This window comes from Vipera ursinii, assembly GCF_947247035.1.
Source record: "Vipera ursinii genome assembly, chromosome: 10".
NCBI lineage: Eukaryota > Metazoa > Chordata > Lepidosauria > Squamata > Viperidae > Vipera > Vipera ursinii.
The window spans coordinates 3,004,315-3,023,139 of record NC_139520.1 but is presented as its reverse complement, the minus strand read 5'-3'; the positions used below and the strand labels follow the sequence as shown (position 1 = coordinate 3,023,139).

General features: G+C 40.0%; 1 long non-coding RNA gene across 1 annotated transcript in view; it reads right to left on the bottom strand.

Moving 5' to 3' along the window:
• Positions 1-7,252: 7,252 nt before the first annotated feature.
• The window catches only part of LOC310645199, a 35,162-nt gene continuing 23,589 nt past the window's right edge, over positions 7,253-18,825 (bottom strand). Inside the window, exon 3 of the long non-coding RNA XR_014493431.1 lies at positions 7,253-7,442. This is a non-coding gene — a long non-coding RNA (uncharacterized lncRNA). The remainder of the gene's footprint in view (positions 7,443-18,825) is intronic.

The window sequence follows — 18,825 nt, the reverse complement described above, 5'->3', positions numbered from 1 at the left end:
TGGGGATAGTATTTACAGTAGATCTTAAAAATTAGTATGTATGTATTTAAACTGTTAGTCTAAATGTTGAAGATGTGGCTGTGATGATGCAATGTATTATTATGTATGGTTGAATTGTAAAAGATTATAATTTTAAAAGTTAAAGTAATTTAGTGGAATATGTAAGATCTTTAAGAAAAAGATATTTATAACTAATAACTATAGTAGAATTTTTGGTACTGTTATATTGGAAGAAGGCTGATTTGTTTATTATAGAAGAATGGATTTTGAAAGTTTTGAATTAGATAGAAATGGTAGAATTTGGAATATGTGAAGAATATTTGTAATGGAGATATATTATGATGTTTAAGGAGAGTTAAAGCGCGACTGGATTTAAAGTGTAATTATAGTTAGTTAGTATATTTTAGATTAAGATTGTGAAAATAATACCCTGTATTCTGCTTTGGGAAGTCGGGGGGGCTGGGGGAGGTAGGGGTATTGGGTGGGTTAGGGTATGAGTTAGGGGTAGGGGGTGATGGGGTTTATGTTCAAAAATGTACTTTAAAACTTTTTAATAAAAAAAAAGACAGTAATGATCCTGCCTGTCCGCATGTATGGTGGAAGTGAAAGAACGGAGTTTAAGGAGAAGGAGGAAGTACGTCACAAATGGGAGGGGGTTGGCTGAACAAATTAACATAATGTTGTAGTTCCCCAAATTTACATAATGTTGTAGTTCCCCAAACAACCACATGGTGGCAGCACAATATGCACTGCATAGTGCCTTATGCATCAGAGGCATATCTCTACTCCAGGGAGATGAAAGGCAGCTGTTCGGCCACTGCCATTGATGAAATTGTCCTCTGCCACCAAATTTGGGTTGTGATAGTCTTCTTACCCCAAGGGGTCTCTTCATTGGGTCTTCCTGTTGTGAAGGGGAACAAGCAAGAGAAAAATGCTTTCATTGGGATTTTTTTTCAGTTTTTTTATTTCTCAAATTTAAATACTATTTACTTGGTTCCATATCTGGATGGGGATGTGCTGTAAATTACTGGTTCTTAAAAGAAATATAAAGGCACCCTCAACTCAAGCTCACTCCTGGGGACATTTTTGTTGCAATTTTTCCAAAGTGGTTTTACCATTGCCTTCCCTGGAGCATATTTTCCAGATGGCCCTCCATCCAATTTTATCCCTAGTCTGCAAGATAACAAACAGAATAACAGAGGTGGATGGGACCTTGAAGGTCTTCTAACTTCAGTACTCAAAATTCAAAAACCTCCATGTTGTCTCGAAAGGCATGGCTGTTTGCTAGGATCTGAATAAACTACAAGGACAAAATTATAATGGGAATATGTAATGTAAAAAGCATGAGCACGGGAAAGTTCGACTCAGTGACAGATGAAATAAAAGTCACAAATTAACATCTTAGCCATCAGCTGAGATAGACTGAGATTGGATATTCAGAGTCTAAAACTCGTGGCATGAAAAACAAAGAAAAAAAATAGCATTTCTTTTATAGTTACCAAGAGTATAACAAGAACAATGCATAAATGAATACTTTAGATTGGACGAATTAATATGACAATCATTCAGGTTTCTGCTCCAGCTACCAATGAGATTGATGAGTTTTATGATTAAGTTCAATTTGAGACACAACATGCGAGCAAATGTGGCTTGTGATTAGAGACTGGAATACCGGTATAATGGAATGCTGGATGGCTTTGGGGAACAAGGGGAAGAGATACTGCATGGGAAATAGCCAAACAAAAGAAGTGAAGGCCCTCAGTCACTCAACAGTGAGAGAAAGAAATTTAGCAAGGCTCCACCCTCCTGGATTAAACAGATAAAAGTGGCACTGGGCAATTTGTACTTTCAGACACAACATTAATGTCACCTTATAATAAAGTAGAATTAGTTAACCTCTGCTTGTTTCTTGTGTGGTTTCCTGTGTGGTTTATCTGGGAGTGCTGATATCAATCTTGCAATTCTCCTACTCTCTTCCAAGAGAGATTTCAAGAATAAATCCACAAGGAACAGCGGGACTGCTGAGCATCTGGCAGCTGCATTTTTACAATACCAAGAACAACTAGATGTACAGATGGCCAACATACATACTTATGCTGTGACATAAGTAACACATGTAGCTAGCAACTCAATCAATGCTTCTGCATTCCCATGGAAATTTGCAGAGGGGACCAGAATCAATTACATACTTTTATTTCACTGGAGGTTTTTAAGAAAAGACTGGACAGTCACTTGTCTGAAATGGTATAGAGTCTCCTTCTTGAGTGGGGGGTTGGACTAGAAGACCTCCAAGGTCCCTTCCAGCTCTACTCTGATTGATTGATTTGAACACTGGACCCTATCCAACACAATGCAATTTAATGATGAAAAGTAGGGTTTTATACCAACTGCAAAAAACGAAAAACAGATGCACAGGTATAGAATGGGTAATACCTATTCAACAGCAGTAACTGTGAGAGGGATCCAGGAGCCCTAGAGAACAACCACTTAAATATGAGCCTGCAACTGTCAAAAAAGCCAATGCAGTCCTAGGCAACATCAATACAGATACTATCAAGCTAACATGAAGTTAGTGCCACTTTATCCAGCACCACGCTCAGAATACTGCATCCAATTTTGGTCACAAAAAAGATTTTGAGACTCTAGAAATAGTGCAGAAAAGGGCAACAAAGATGATTAAGGGACTGGAAGTGAAATGAACATTTGCGGGAACTGGGAATGTCTAGTCTAATGAAAACAAGGATTCATGTGACGTGATAGCAGTCTTCCAATATTTGAGGAATTGTCACAGAGGGGAGGGGGTCAACCTCCAAAGTACCTGAGGGCAGGTCCAGAAGTAACAAATGGAAACTTAATAAGGAGAGATCCAAACTAGAATTAAGGAGAAATTTCCTGTCAGTGAAAACAATTAAGTAGTGGACCAGCTTGCCCCAAGAAGTTGTGGGTGAATGGCTGTCACAGAGCAGAGGGGGTTGACTTATTCTCCAAAGCATCTGAGGGCAGAATAAGAAGGATGGAAGCTCATCTAAGAGAGATCGAACCTGGAATTAAGAAAAAATTTCCTGTCAGTGAGAACAATTAATCAGTGGAACAGATGGCCTGCGGAAGTCGTGGGTGCTCCATCACTGGAGGTTTTCAAGAAGAGACTGGACAGCCACTTGCACTTGTTCAAGCAGGGGATTGGACTAGATAGAAGATCTCCAAGGTCCCTTCCAATTTAATTAGGACCTAATTATAAGCAGAAACCCCTAGAAAGCAAATCAAATACCGTAATGAGGCAAGGAGGGATGGGAAGGAAAACAAACTCAAACACCAAATAGGAGACATGGGAAGCATACCCAAATCACAAATGCCTATATATACAAATACACAAAGTTTGGGGAACAAACAGGGTGAACTAGAATTAATAATACATGAAGGTAGATATGATATAATTGGAATTACTGAAACTTGTTGGGACAAGACCCATGAGTGGAACACACTTGGTAAGGCCACACCTGGAATACTGCATCCAGTTTTGGTCACCACGATGTAAAAAAGATGTCGAGACTCTAGAAAGAGTACAGAGAAGAGCAACAAAGATGATCGGGGGACTGGAGGCTAAAACATATAGGAAACGGTTGCTGGAATTGGGTATGTCTAGTTCAATGAAGAGAAGGACGAGGGGTGACATGATAGCAGTGTTCCAATATCTCAAGGGCTGCCACAAAGAAGAGGGAGTCAAGCTATTCTTCAAAGCACCTGAAAGCAGGACAAGAAGCAACGGATGGAAACTAGTCAAGGAGAGAAGCAACCTAGAACTAAGGAGAAACTTGCTGACAACTTAGAACAATTAACCAGTGGAACTCCTTGCCTCCAGAAGCTGTGAATGTTCCAACACTGGAAGTTTTTAAGAAGAGACTGGACAGCCATTTGCCTGAAATGGTATAGGGTTTCCTGCCTGAGCAGGGGGTTGGACTAAATGACCTCCACGGTCCCTTCCAACTTACTTATTACTTATTATAAGGATATAAACTGTTCAAAAAACCCAGACCCCATAAAAGAGGACATGGAGTTGCACTATATGTAAAAGACCACTATATTGGTATAGAAACACATGAGACCAAAGACAAAAACCTAGAATGCATATGGCTCAGTGGGTTAGGACTCTGAGCTTGTCAATCAGATGGTCGGCAGTTTGTTGGGTTGAATCCCGAGTGCCGCGTAACAGAGTGAGCGCCTGTTACTCGTCCCAGCTTCTGCCAACCTAGCAGTTCGAAAGCACGTAAAAATGCAAGTAGAAAAATAGGGTCCACTACGATGGGAAGGTAACAGCGTGCCGTGCGCCTTTGGCATCTAGTCATGCCGGCCACATGACCACGGAGACGTCCTCAGACAAGCGCTGGCTCTTCGGCTATGAAACGGAGATGAGCACCGGCCCCTAGAGTCGGAAACGACTAGCACGCATGTGCGGGGGAACATTTACCTTTACCACAAGGTTCTATCCTAGGCCCAGTACTCTTCAGCATCTTCATAAATGACCTAGATGAGGGAATAGGAGGGGAACTTATCAAATTTGCAGATGACACTAACCTGGCAGGAATAGCCAACACCCCAGAAGACAAGCTCAGGATCCAAAAAGATCTTGACAGACTTGAGCACTGGGCCTTATCACAAAATGAAATTCAATGTAGAGATTATGCAACTTTGCCTCTGAAAGGTGAAATGAGTTTGGGTTAAATGTTCCAAGATGTATAAGAGCTTGAATATGACTGTCCTATATTTTATCCCAATCTCTATCTGACGCCTTTCTCTTCCGTTTCGTCCCAAGAAAGACTTTAGTTGGATATAGGGGAATCTCTCTCTGTGTGTGTGTGTGTGTGTGTGTGTGTGTGTGTGTGTGTGTGTGTACTTACAATCATGTGATCAAAGCTTGACCCTTGACCCTTTTTAACAAGTCATGGTTGCATCTTGTCTTTTTTTAATTTCCTGTGGTCACCCATGCTCAGTGAACTTTTGTGATAGGGACACTTCTGTCCTGACCTCTGAGAAATTAAAAGTAATTTCTGTCTAATTGGCAAAAGAAGATCACTTTCCAAAGACCATTTGAGTAGCGCAAGAGTTGTCTAACTTAGCCCATGTCCAATGAACTCAAGATGTGGCAAAATTTAAAATGATCCATCTAATTAATATCTAGTCTTCAGGACATCCATGCAAGGAGGCACTAAAAATCAAGATGATCAAAGCTGTGTCCCTTTTTAGGTAATGGTTTCCATCACAAAGTTGTGATCATGATCTTAATTTTTTGATCCCCCTTCCCATGAAAAACTTTGGGGATTGACGCCCTTCTTGGCTTTTGCTCAGTCCACTGAGACTGTTAATCCATGAATGTGCATTGCTTTCGTTTCTCCAGAATTCCTCTAGAATTCTCAGGCTGTGGACATTGCCAGTTTGCAGGAAAGTTCTGGTGCATTCTGAAATGACCAGACTTGCTAGATGTATGGAATCTTGGAGGCTCAGTGTTGCAATCCAGCTTGATGATGGGAATAGAGTTGGGAACTATTAGAGTTGATACACATTTTAAAAAGCAGAATTTTAATTAAACTTTGGCCCTTTCTTGACTTTTTTGAGCCCACCCCATGGATGATATCCCTGAAGGAATGTGGCTGTCCAAGTATATGGTTTTGTTTTGGTTTTTTGAATAAATGGATTACCTGAGTTGACACAAAACCTTAAGCCAGAAGCCACGTTTCCCAAGCACTTTGGCAAGGCTATACCTTGCATGGGCTGTGTGCAAGAGGGTGGCTGATGTTTCATCTGTTTCTTATGGTTGTTTTTTTTAATCATTTAAAGCTCCCCCTTTCCCTGGGACAGCTCCATCTCTTATTTACGTGTCCGTTTGCACGGACTGCTCAAAAGATAAGATGAAGGTTCATTTTACAAAAAGTCTTCATATTACCTGGTAAATGTGTCAGACAAGTCAAATAGGCTTTAAGGAGGTGTCAGAGATACAAAACTGAACATGAATCTGAAATAAGTGCTAATTGAATTCAAGCAGACAGTTGAGATAAAAAACATTCTGCTAATAAGAAATATGTATGAAATAAAGACAGGATCGACATGGCAAATGCAAATTATGTATGATTTAGCTTTTACATTATTAAATGTCTGACATATGTCTATTTTTGTAAGCTGATTCAAAGGCAGTGAACACTGCCCTCACTTGAGAAGTAAACTATGTCTATGATGCTCAATTTAAAGTTTGATTGATACGTACCATCAGTGTAGACTGGTCTCTATTATAATTTTAGTCCCATTTCTTCACTATTCCTTGACTTATGATTAGGCCTGCATTTTTGGCTATCTGGATAGTATCAGCATACTACAGGTTACTGATGTTTATTATTCCAGGTTTAAAATCACACTCAAATCCTTCCAATGCAGCTTTCCTTAATATATGTTCACATATATATTGAATAAATAAGGGGAGAGTATATAGCTTTGTCTCACTCCTTTGCCAACCTAAAGCCAGATTGTACCACCATATTCTGTCTATAATGTGGTTTCCTGACCTGAATATAACTTCCTTGTAAGGACAGTGAGATGTTTTAGGATTTTTCTGAACTTGACATGATTGAGACCAAGACCTTTCTGTAATAAATGAAGTGTGAGAGTCCTCACAAGGCCAATGGTTCGTTGAGGCACTTCCAAGAAAAAGGCAGCACGCAGGGATGCAATCAGGTGAAAGCTTTATTTAAATATAAAGCAAAGAAAAAGAGTTCCATGGCATGGAGGTATCCATGCCTGGACTGAGCCCATGGATCAGTCCCAAAGGGAGCTAGATCAAGAGCTAAAGTGCAGCCCCCGTGCAGGGGTTTTTATAGGGATTCCCAACCCCTCCCTTACCAATGAGAGTGAGGGGGCCGGAGGGCCATTAACTCTCTCCAATGGGGCTGCAGGGGCCAGAGGCCCCTGACCCACCAGTGGGAGCAAAGGTGCCTCTTTGCTCCCATCTGGTGACCTTTTAAGGAACTGCCATGGCTGGCACAAAAACATCTAACATGAAGTTACCTATTGACAGCATGCATCAACAACAATATCTCATGTTCTTCAGCCAGCTTGAACAGGCCTTCACAAGAAGTCAAGACTGGTTTGGAGGCACAAATACAGACACACAGGCACAACACTATACAATCCAAGTACATTTTCCTCTTTATTTCCAAACTTTGTGTCTGCCCTCCCAAGTAGACCAGAGAGGAAACATGACTAGATAAATTATTTATTGTACGGCAAGATTAACTGAATCTTCTTGTCTATGAGCATCTGCTGCTTTTTCGTACCCAGTTCTCACCAGCTCCAGTTGTTTCTTTAAGAGTAGGGTTGCTGGCCTCTTGTATAAGAAATCTGTGGCATAAGTAATGGTGCTTTCTGGCCCGGTTGTGCAGGTGGGATCCATATGTTGCCTGAAATGGAGACACACCAAGAGAGTTGTGCTGCGTTGTGATAGGCAAATTCAACAAGAGGTAGCATTTCAGCCTAGTTGTCTTGCTACTAAGGAATACAAATCTTAAACTGCCACAGTACCTGATCACCTCATATTTTTTCCATTGGAAACTGAATGATGAGATGGATGACATACAAATATGAATATTTAATCATTTCAAAGTACCCTCCAAATTTTGAAAGTTGATTTCATCTGTGTGTTGTGTCATGATTGACTGTCTATACAAAGAAGTAGTCCAAAAAAGTTGCACTGTTTTGGGGGGCTCTTGGAAGATCCTTCCTTACAAAATTGAAATGGGCCAATTTGGTAAATAAATAAACTAAAGGGGATTTCTGAACCGGATAGCAATTTCAAGAGAAAAAAAATATCTCCATACATAAAGATAATCCTGAGTCCACTTGGTTTTCCTATTTCTCCTTGCCAAGGAGAGTATGATTAAGATGATTAAAGATCTGGAGACTGAAACATATGAAGAACAGTTGGGTTTGGCTAGACTGGAGAAAAGAAGGACTGGGAGTCACAATAGCAGTATTCCAGTATTTGAGGGGCTGCCACAAAGAGGAGGGGGTCAAAAATTACCAAAGGACAAGAAACAAGGGGTGGAAACTAATCAAGGAGAGAAGCAATCTGGAACTAAGGAAACAGTGAGGACAATTAACCAGTGGAACAGCTTGCCGTCAGGAGTTGTTTCATCACTGGAGGCTTTTAAGAAGAGACTGGACAGTCACTTGTCTGAAACACTATAGGGTCTCCTGCTTGAGTAGGGGGTTGGTCTGGAAGACCTCCAGGGTCCCTTCCAACTCTGTTATTCTGTGTTCTGTGTATTCCTTCAGGGAGATGACAGGAGTTGAAAAAGGGATAAAGGGTTGAACAGAGTTACTCTTGTCCTATAGTTGCCTCTTTCATTCCTAAAGAAAATTTTCTCTCTTCCTTCCTCCATCATATGGTCAGAGTTAAAAATAATGATTTTCAAACTGAAAATAATTCATAATTTTATTTGTTCTGGAAGTTTCTAGCATAAAACTTTTCAATTCAAACTAATAAGAAAACAGGTTGTTTATAATAGATGACCAAACACAACTAACAATAATAATTGATTTACTGATTTTGCTAAGATGAATGTTAATTAAGATTAATTGGTTTCAGTCAATTGCAGCTAATTATGTTTTCATTTAAAAAAAACATTGTGTACTTGAATCACAGTACTTTTGCAGGAAGACATATCAACTTTGATTATCCATATTTTTACTCTGAATAAATTTATTTATGAATAAATGTATCAATTATCAGGTTAACATCTGGAACAATACAAGTGAAAATTAGTTAGCTCATTCTCATCTCATTATTGCACTCATTTTCCTATTACATAATCTTTACAATTTGTTAAAATGCTTTTATTACTCAGGGTTTTTTTGCCCAATGTGTTACCCTCTTCACTGCCCAAGTTGAAATTCTAGAAATTATCTGTTACTATTTGGAATGCCTGAATTTGGGAAAATGGGATTCTGCTATTTTTATATCAAGATTGCTCAGGGCCTGCTTCATGGAAAAGCAGTAATAAAGAACTTGGTTCAGACTATATGCAAAGAAGGGTTGGTTTTTAGCTAATATTTTAAAAATATTAAAATATTTAATGTTTTAACATTATTTATTTAAAGCGAAGTATTGATTTAATTTAATAAGCAAAGAAGTTGACCTGTGCAGAAAGACCGATGTGCATGAAGGAGATCTTGTGGTCAAGTATAATGACTGGCTTTACATTATCCAGTCACTTCTGCTTATTGTACATCATTTTGAAGTGCTTATTATCTAAAATCTCAATTTCCAAAACATCCTGTAACAGCCAAGATATGCAAGATCAGGAATCATGCATGGAAACCAGGGATTTCATTGTTTTTGGTGGATAATTCTGTGAAAAACAACCTAGAGGTTTTTCTAGGAAAATCGCACTGGAAAAAAACTGGCTTCATGTATGTACATGTGTTATATGTTAATTGTTAATGTTAAGTATTAGTGTTGGAAGAAATGTTAACCACTGTATGAGGTAATAACCATGACAGGAATACACGTGACAGCTTTTGACAGCTGTCAAAAGCTGCCGCCGGAGAAGGCGCAGGCGCAGCAAGCTGACAGCTTTCAGCTGTTAGCGCAGCTCACCACCACGCATGCGCAAACCGCCATGAGGATGCGAAGTGGTCAAACACACCCCACAGCCGATTGGCTCAGCAGTCCAGGCGGGAGAGGAACGAGCAGCGGATTGGTGCAGCCAACCGGCGGCCGGCTATAAAAGAGCAGAAGCGAAGCACATGATTGTCCAGTACCTCAATAAACTGTTTAGACCGAGCCAGCTGTCTCTGAGTGGTTCTTGAGCCACTTCAGTACATAGTTGTCAAATTCATTTCTTTGTGCAGTTTCTAGTTTAGCAGGCAAGTGTCTTCATCGCTACGGCTTTCTGTTCTCTCCCCGTTTGAGAAACCGAGGGCACTTTTGACCACAGCTTTTCATTCACCAAAGGCCATGTTGGTGAAGGGCCATGCTCAGGAAATTGACTAGTCTTCTTGGATACTGGACACTAATTTGAAACTTTTGCTCTAGTTTTAGCTTTGCACAAAATCTGACATCAAGAGTACAGCGAGGATGTTGAATAGGTAGGTGATCTCCCTCCCAAGTGAATAACGCTGCTTTGATCAAATTCCTTCCAATGTGTTGGGGTACCATTCCCAACCATCCAGGGAGCATTCAGGATGGTGGAAGATCCACGTCTGACCTTTCCTAGCCAGTCACATTCCTGGTCAGGAAGCAAAAACAAGCAAACAAACAAAGGCTTTGGGCCCAGAAGGAATTTCTCAACTTTCTGCCTTTTTCATACCTGGGAATTAGTCATGATTTATGACCACCATAGCATACCAGAGTTTTTAAAAGGGCTGCTGTCCATATTGTCCCCATTAAAGATCATAGTAATTTACATATGAAAACTCACAAAACAAAATTAAGGAAACCACGTTAGTTCCTCATGTCACCAAATAGATACCATGACATATATAAAAATAAGGGGAAAGAAAAGCGATCATTTGACAATACAATGACAGTTTGGTTTCATTAACATCTTTAATGTAGACTGTAGGAAGCCCCCCCCCCCCCGGAATAAAATATTCTTTATTCTTAATATTAAAAAGAGACTGAAGGAGAAGAGGAGAGAGATCTTCTTAAAATTTGCAGAAAGCAGCCCTGGTCTTCCTGCTATAGGAAAACAGCCTCAGGCAAAAACCTGAAGAGGCTACTCTTTGGGAATGGAGGTTTTCCATCCATTCAGTAAGACTGGCCCAGTATTCATAAATGAAAAACAGCCAGAAACCCTCAATAAGCAACAGAAAAGGCAAGGCCAAACTGCCAAGATTCAATCAAACAAAACACCTAAGGTTTGCATTTCCCCTCTTGCCTGTAGAGCCAACCATGAACCCTACATAACCCCATAAGAATCTGGCAACAGCCCTTAAATTATTAAAGGACATATCGTTACACAGGGACAGGCATCTCAATCCTAAAGCCCCAAAAAATGTATAAAAACAAACCTACTCTCAACTCCACTTTGTCAGCTGTCCCAGAACTGCATGCTGTTGTCAGTTCTGCTCATCAATAAACAGAGATCTTCTTCCCTAGCAGTCAGCCTCCACTTTGTTTTTCAGTGTCTTTCTCACGGATTGGACCCAGACCTGATTTTTCTTCCAACGAGACTTTAAAAACCTTTGAGACCTGTGGTAAATAGTTTTAAGTTTCTCAGATTTGATGTTTTGTTCTCCCTTAACCAAACAGCAAATCTGGGAAACAACTATTTACCACAGGTTTCAAAATGGAGTCTATCTGAGAATTGCAAATAAGAGGAAGGTAGCAACAGAAATAGCAAATGTATGAATTCAGAATTGTAATAAAATATATTATTCTTTTTCTTTGAACATTATGATGTTCAAAGAGGCCTATTCTTAGCAAAGTCTGTTAAGTGCTTATACATAGAAGACACCAAACTTTCAATAAAGAAAAGTATTGGTAGCTCAGGGTTGAAATGAGGGCTTGGGGCTCTATGAGCTTGGTTGTTTTCCTGCAGATGTTTCATTACCCAAACAAGGTCACATCATCAGTGCAGGACAAGAAACATGCATGGCAAGAAACAAGAAACAATGGTTGGAAACTGACCAAAGAGAGAAACAACCTAGAATTAAGGAGAAACTTCCTGACAGTGAGGACAATTAACCACTGGAACAGCTTACCTCCAGAAATCGTGGGTGCTCCATCCCTGGAGGTTTTTAAGAAGAGACTGGACAGTCACTTGCCTGAAATGGTATAGGTCCTCCTGCTTGAGTGGGGGGCTGGACTAGAAGACCTCCAAGATCCCTTCCAGCTCTATTCTATTCCATTCCATTCCATTCCATTCTAGTCTGGGTAAAGAAACATCTATGGAGATTCTTAGTCATCCAGGTCATGGTTGTCCCAAAGGTGCTTTTTCAAAAGGCAACTGAACTTTTTTTTTCCTTGAAGATGTTCTGAAGAAGCTTCTTGGATAAGAAGCGAAATGACTTCAAGGAAATAAAAGACCAGTTGCCTTTTGAAAAAGCACCTTTGAGACAATCAAGCTCAGAGAGCACCAAGGACTCCTCACACCAAAGTTTCAAATTAAGTAGAATACCGGATTATTATTATTATTATTATTATTATTATTATTATTATTATTAATAATAATAATAATAATAATAATAATATAATAATAATAATAATAATAATAAGAAGAAGAAGTAGTAGTAGTAGTAGTTGGAAGGGACCTTGGAGGTCATCTAGTCCAACCCCCTGCTCAGGCAGGAAACCCTATACCAGTGGTGGTTAACCTATGTACACGTGCCAGAGGCAGCACTCAGAGCCCTCTCTGTTGGCACGCGCACTACTGCTGCCAGCAGCAGGTCCATCAGGCCGCCCCCGCCGTCCGGAGCAGGAGCCCTGCCCAGCACAAAGGAGACGAAGCGGCCGACTAGCAAGCTTGAGTAGAGGTGGTAAAGCAGAGGTCACCAACCACTGTCGATTGGTGGACTGGAAGAAAAGGGAGGGGGAAGCATTTTACATGCGTGCATGCATGCATGGGGCCGTGAGCACACACATGCTGCAAATGGGGCAGGGCGAGTGCCTGCGTGATACTCACTAGCCTTGCCCCATTCTTGCGTGGTGCAGTGCCTTGTATCTGCACCCTGCAGTGCGGTGGCCATTTTTGCATCTTGCAGCACGGTGGCCCATTTTGTGCCCCCAGTTTTTGTATGCCAGAGGCAGCACTCAGAGGTGCCTCCCTGCTCTCCCTCAGGGCACCACAATGCTGATGCGGCCCTGGCACTTTGCAATAAATGTGTTTTGGGTTGTGGTTTGGGCACACGGTCTCTGAAAGGTTTGCCATCACTGCCCTATACCATTTCAGGCAAATGGCTGTCCAGTCTCTTCTTAAAAACCTCCAGTGTTGGAGCATTCACCACTTCTGGAGGCAGGTTGTTCCACTGGTTAATTGTTCTAATTGTCAGGAGAATTCTCCTTAGTTCTAGGTTGCTTCTCTCCTTGACTAAAGAATCTGACAAAGAACTCTTGATCCATACTCTCCCTGGGAAGGAGATTTGAAAAAAACAACATTTTGTTGTATAAGCACTGTTGAATTATATTAAAAAATCAATAAAACATTTTTTAAAAAGAGAAAACAACATTTTGGATAGTATAGCTTTTAATGGTTTGACAAGATTAATGTAGATTTTAAAAATCATGTTAGAAGTCCTATAACTAAGAATATGGAATAAATATAAATTTAGGCTGTGCCCTAAAATACTTTTACTGGTTTCAACGCAGGAAGCATTGTATAGGAAATGAACAGTAGACAAAGAAAAATGTTTGACATATCAATATTTATTACTATTGGAACATGGGGGATTTAAAATGAAGTCAAGAGAAAAATTGACTAGAGAAGGATTTAGATTTCATATGTATATTTAAGAGAGAGATTTACTATAGATAAAACACTATTAAAAACACAAAATAGAAATGGAAATTTAATTCTACAAATGATGAAATGATTGCTAAAATGTAAAAAAAAATGTTGATTTTAAATAGGGAATAATTTAAAGAACTGCATAATAAATTGGGCTAAGAATTTGTTTATAAGATACAGATGGACCAGAATGTGGATAAAAGGACTGATATTCACATTGTGTTATAATTTAAGACGGAACGTTTATAAAATTATGTACTGTTGTTATATGATTTCAGAGAAATTATTGAAGACATACAAAGACACTTCTAATCAATGCCAGAAATGTGAAAAACACGAAGGGACATTTTGTTATACATGATGGAAAAAAGCAAAAAAAAGAAAAGAGTACATATACAAGAATTTTAAAAATCAATATTCAGATGAAACATAACTTTTCTTATTAAGACTTAATGGATAGCCAATTAGATAAGTCTTATGGAAGATTGATTTTGAATATGGTAACTGCAATGGGACCATTATAAGCACAAAGATGGAAAAATACTGAAATACCCATAATGAATGAGTAGATTTTGAAGATAGCAGAAGAAATGGTGAAAGTGGCATTTTCATTAGGGATAAGACAACAAGTACTTTTATAAAAGACTGGAAACTGCTTATTGACTTTCTGCAAAAACCAGGGAAAAAAGAAATGGTGATTTTTTAAATTTTCTTGATTAAAAAAAGGTTGAATATGGGAAGAAGAGAACCATGTTCTGGGAGAAGGTTTCGCAGCATCCCAAGCAGAACAACTAGATTCTATAATAGCTTTATACTATATAGTATCAACCTTGTTAACTCTCTTTTTTCTGCTATACATTCAAAATGGAATAAAAAGTGGAAAGAGGGGCACATAATTAAGGCAGCCTGCAAAGGTGAAGTGAGAAAAGCTAAGGCTCAAAATGAACTGAGGCTTGCAACAAAAATCAAAAATAACAGGAGGCTGTTTTGCAGCTGCGCACATAGGACGACTAGCCACATAGTTCTCAATGTCTTTCTTCAACGATGGCCACCAAAACTGCTGCTTAATCAAGTGCAATGTTTTTATGAAACCAAAGTGGCCAGCAGTTTTTGAATCATGGGTCCTCTGCAGGACAGTTTCTCTCAAACTGGAAGGCACATACAGTTTAGCCCCAACCCACACTAGACCATCACAAAGGGTGCAGTCATTCATGGGAGACAGAAACCTCTCATCATTTTTCAAAGCCCCCTTCAATTCCTCACATAGTTCATTTGGAAGTTCAGGCTGAGATTGGGGCTGGTAGTCCCTGGAGCTGCTAGCTACTTAGAGGGGATGACTGGCTGTAATACTTCAAGTCTAGCATTGTTATATTGAGGTAATCTAGTAGATAAAACATCAGCCATGAAATGTTTCCCCGCTGGGATGTATCATAAGACGAAATTAAAATGGTTAAAATATTTGCTCAGCGAACTTGCTTAGGTGACAATTTTCTTGGGGTTTTCAAGGCTTCAAGGTTTTTATGATCACTCCGCATCTCAAATGGTTGTTTAGTCCCCTCAATGAAATGCCTCCAAGTTAGTAATGCCCATTGCACCACAAATGCTTCTTTCTCCCAGACTGCCCCCCTCCTTTCAGTGTCAGTCTCTTGGAGGTATAAGCGCAGGGTTGCAGGCATTCTCCTGCAACAACATGGCAACACAGCACATCACTAACATCTGCTTGGATCACAAACAGTGCCTCAGCATCAGGGTGTTTGAGTGAGAGTTCAGCTACAACCACTTGAGCTTTTCAAACTTCATTGGTATTCCTTGGTTTAGGCTTACTTTCACCCTTAGTTTTTAAAAAGTTGGTAAGAGGCAATGCAGTCTTGGTAAAGGAAGGGACGAATTGCCAATAGAAGTTACCAAAACCCAGAAAACTCTGCAATTGCTTCCTAGTGTATGGGCAGGGGGAATGATGCCCAGTCTAACACTGCCCACAACTTTTTGGGATCCACCTCTATTCTTTCATGGGAAATGTGATAACCCAAACAGTCAATTTTGTCTTCCTGGAACTCACACTTTGACAGCTTAGCATGTAGTTCAGCTGCCCTGAGCTTTTCCAGGGCTGCACACACCAATTTCACATGCTCCTCCATAGCGTTAGTGTATATTAAAATGTCATCTAAGTATACCAAGACCCCTTTATACAAATGTTCAGGGAATACTTTGTTGATTAATTGCTCTTTCAGGAGCAGAGTCCCTGGTCAAGATTAATACCCCTATGCAAGTATAAAATCTGCTGAAGTACTGGAAACCCTAAATGCAAGACTCCCCAAAATCTTTGCGCTGGAAGGCAGTAAAGGACCAAGCGGTGGTGGGTAGAGTTGATCACCTATGTGGCTTAACCAGCACAGATCACCCTAAGGCAGATGGTGAGCATTGACTGCAAGGAATCAGGAAGAGGGAGGGGATGAAAACATGGGAAGAAGCTAACAAAACTTTTAAATAGTAAGGTTCTTCCCTGCCTCTGGACACAGCCCTATTCAAAACCCGCACGGGGGTTTTGTCATATGCAACAAGGAGGAATTTATCTCACATTTTTAACCACCTTTCAAAGCCACCATTTTCCTGCTGTGGTTCCAGCATAAAAAGAGCACCAAAAAACCTAAAAAGTATCACACATTTTAACTAATCAAACCTGTCCCCATCACAAAAATTTTAAAATACCCATCAGAGACAGAAGCTGCAAAACAAGTTAGGAAAAACAGATGGATTTGGCTTTGGAAATGGCTTCCATAGGGCAGGTGTCATGCCTGATTTCTTGAACAAGCTGGGTTCACACAGACACAGACACAAACACACACAGACACACACACACACACACACACACACACATTAAACAAACAAAAATATGTTTGCAAGTTCACACCTCAGCTAAGCCAGAACCAAAACCATGTTATAGTGTAATGTGCTCAAGCACATTTCTTGAAAGTATTTTTTTTAAATAAAAATGCAGGGAAACATAATTCCAAAAGTGGTTCCTTATGCCTTCAACAGAGCAGTTTATTTCTGAGCAAAAGGACAAATGACTCAATTGTTAATGTCGCAAAACAAAGTTTGTTCATCATTTCTTATCAGCCAGTCTTTTACCCAAGCATCTAAAAAGAACCTTCAACGGCTTTTAAAGAAAAGGTAGAGTGTGAAGTAATAAAGAAAATATGGCGTAATAAAACACTACAGGTGAAATACTTTATACACCCCCACGACTATTTTTCAAAGTCCTTGCTTGGCTTTAGGTGCCAGTTTGCCTCCCAGGCTGAGAATGTTGAGGAAAACCAATCAACATTCAGAGGATTAATAGAGACTCTCCCTTCTTTGCCCAGAGGCTCCATGGGCAGGGATCTATTTGTCCTCGGGAGAGGTTAAAGGTTGAAGTGCAAATTGGCCAACAGCATTGGTCTTTATTCAGATGATCAAGGCAAAGCTTGATCTCAATTGCTGTTTAATAATTCCATGAAATGTTATGGACTTAAATGTTGCAGAATCATTTCCTCCTTTTTTGATGGGTGAAAAGGAAGGCTACGGCTTTTATTCACTAAAATTTGTTCTCTTGCAGGGAAAAAGGAACACACTTGACAGCTTATTTACCAAAACTCACTAAAGATTTATTGATTTGTCAATCAGTGCCTCAAGCACGTTTCTCTTCATTGGGAAAAAAATTATAATTTCTAGTGGCATCTATATATAACCAAGCAAATGCAAGAACAATTTGAGCTCCGTTTAAAACATCCAGAAGAAAGAAAACACTCATTCTTCTTAGGGTCTGTGGGAGGTTAAACCTGAAAGTTTCTTTGTCATTTTTGTTATGTACTGATAATAACAGTTAATGTGCTTTGTTTTAAAAGTGTCTCCAACGGTTTTGGAGGGAAACTAAAGTTTATATTTGAGCGGGAAAACCAGCTTTAAATCTGATTGGTCACTGCCTAGTGGCGGCACATATAAATACCTGTCAGTCTGTCGGTTGAGCCAGTTCTGTTATTCTTGTAAATAAACCTGTTGCATTGAATCCGTCTGGTCAATGTCTCCACGAACCCACTACGTAACAATTTTACCATACCTTGTGGGCATTTGTAGCAATACCAGCAGGTAAAAGTAGAAAGGATTTTTAAATTGGTCTTCAAACAACTTGCTTCTTAATGAATCCACTTCTAAATAAAAGCCTGCATTTCCTAATGACTGAAAAGTCTTGGCTATCTGTAGCTGCAAGGGCTATTAAGCCAATGAGGGACTTACATCTGGGCTTGCTAAGTTTCCTAACATTTATTTCAGCATAGAACTCTGGAGAAAATTGCTGCACTGTCTCAGCCTCTTCCTATTGTGGGAAGAATCCAGAGAATGAAATAGTTTGGGGAATATTAAAAAGACAGAATCTATTTCCCCAAAGGAATAATGGAGAAGATCTTTTAAAAAAACAGAAACCATGCAGAGGTGATAATCCTTTCAGAAAATTTGGAGCCAGGAAGCTAGAAGAGATTAGAAGGACAAAGACCCCTAAAATCTACATACCCCCACCAAAACTCTAAGAACAGGAAAAATAATAGGATTAACCCACCAATACCAAAAGGGCACACTCAGACTCAGGTCAAAGTATATGACACAGGAAATACAAAGCCTCAAACAGGAAATAACCTCAAGAGCCCCAGAAGGTATAAAAACCCACCAATCCCAGCAACATGTGGTCAACTGCTCCAGAGCCTCATGTCTTCTGGCTCTGTTCTTTAATAAACTGCAACCTTCTTTCTAAAGCAGTCTCCATTTTGTTTATTCCCGGCTTGGACTGGACCCTGATGAAGATATTTCATTCAACACTATATTTACAGGTCTTTGCTGAAAGAGTAGATGACAGCTGTGGCTAAGCTGGGCAAAGATTGCGCCCTTTCCTGGATCGGGCACCCTTCTCACAGTCACTCATGCCTTGGCACTGTTTACTGCAGAGTTCTATATAAGGGCCTGCCTTTGAAGATCATTCTGAAGCTACAACTGGTCCAGAATACAGAGGATATATGTGGTATGCATATCTTTACTTCACGAGCAGCATATTGAACCTTTATAAGGTCTTATCTTGCGGCGATAAGGACGGCGAAGTCTAACTACTTTGCTGCCCTTATCGCGTCCGCAGATAATCGCCCGGCCGCCCTGTTTAGGGTAACTCGCTCCCTCCTTAATCAGGAGGTGAGGGAGGATCCCTTGCAGGGACGAGCCGAGGAGTTTAGTCATCATCTGGCGGACAAAATCGCTCAGATCCGGACCGGTCTGGACTCTGACTGGGCAGAGTCTGATGTGGAGGAATCGG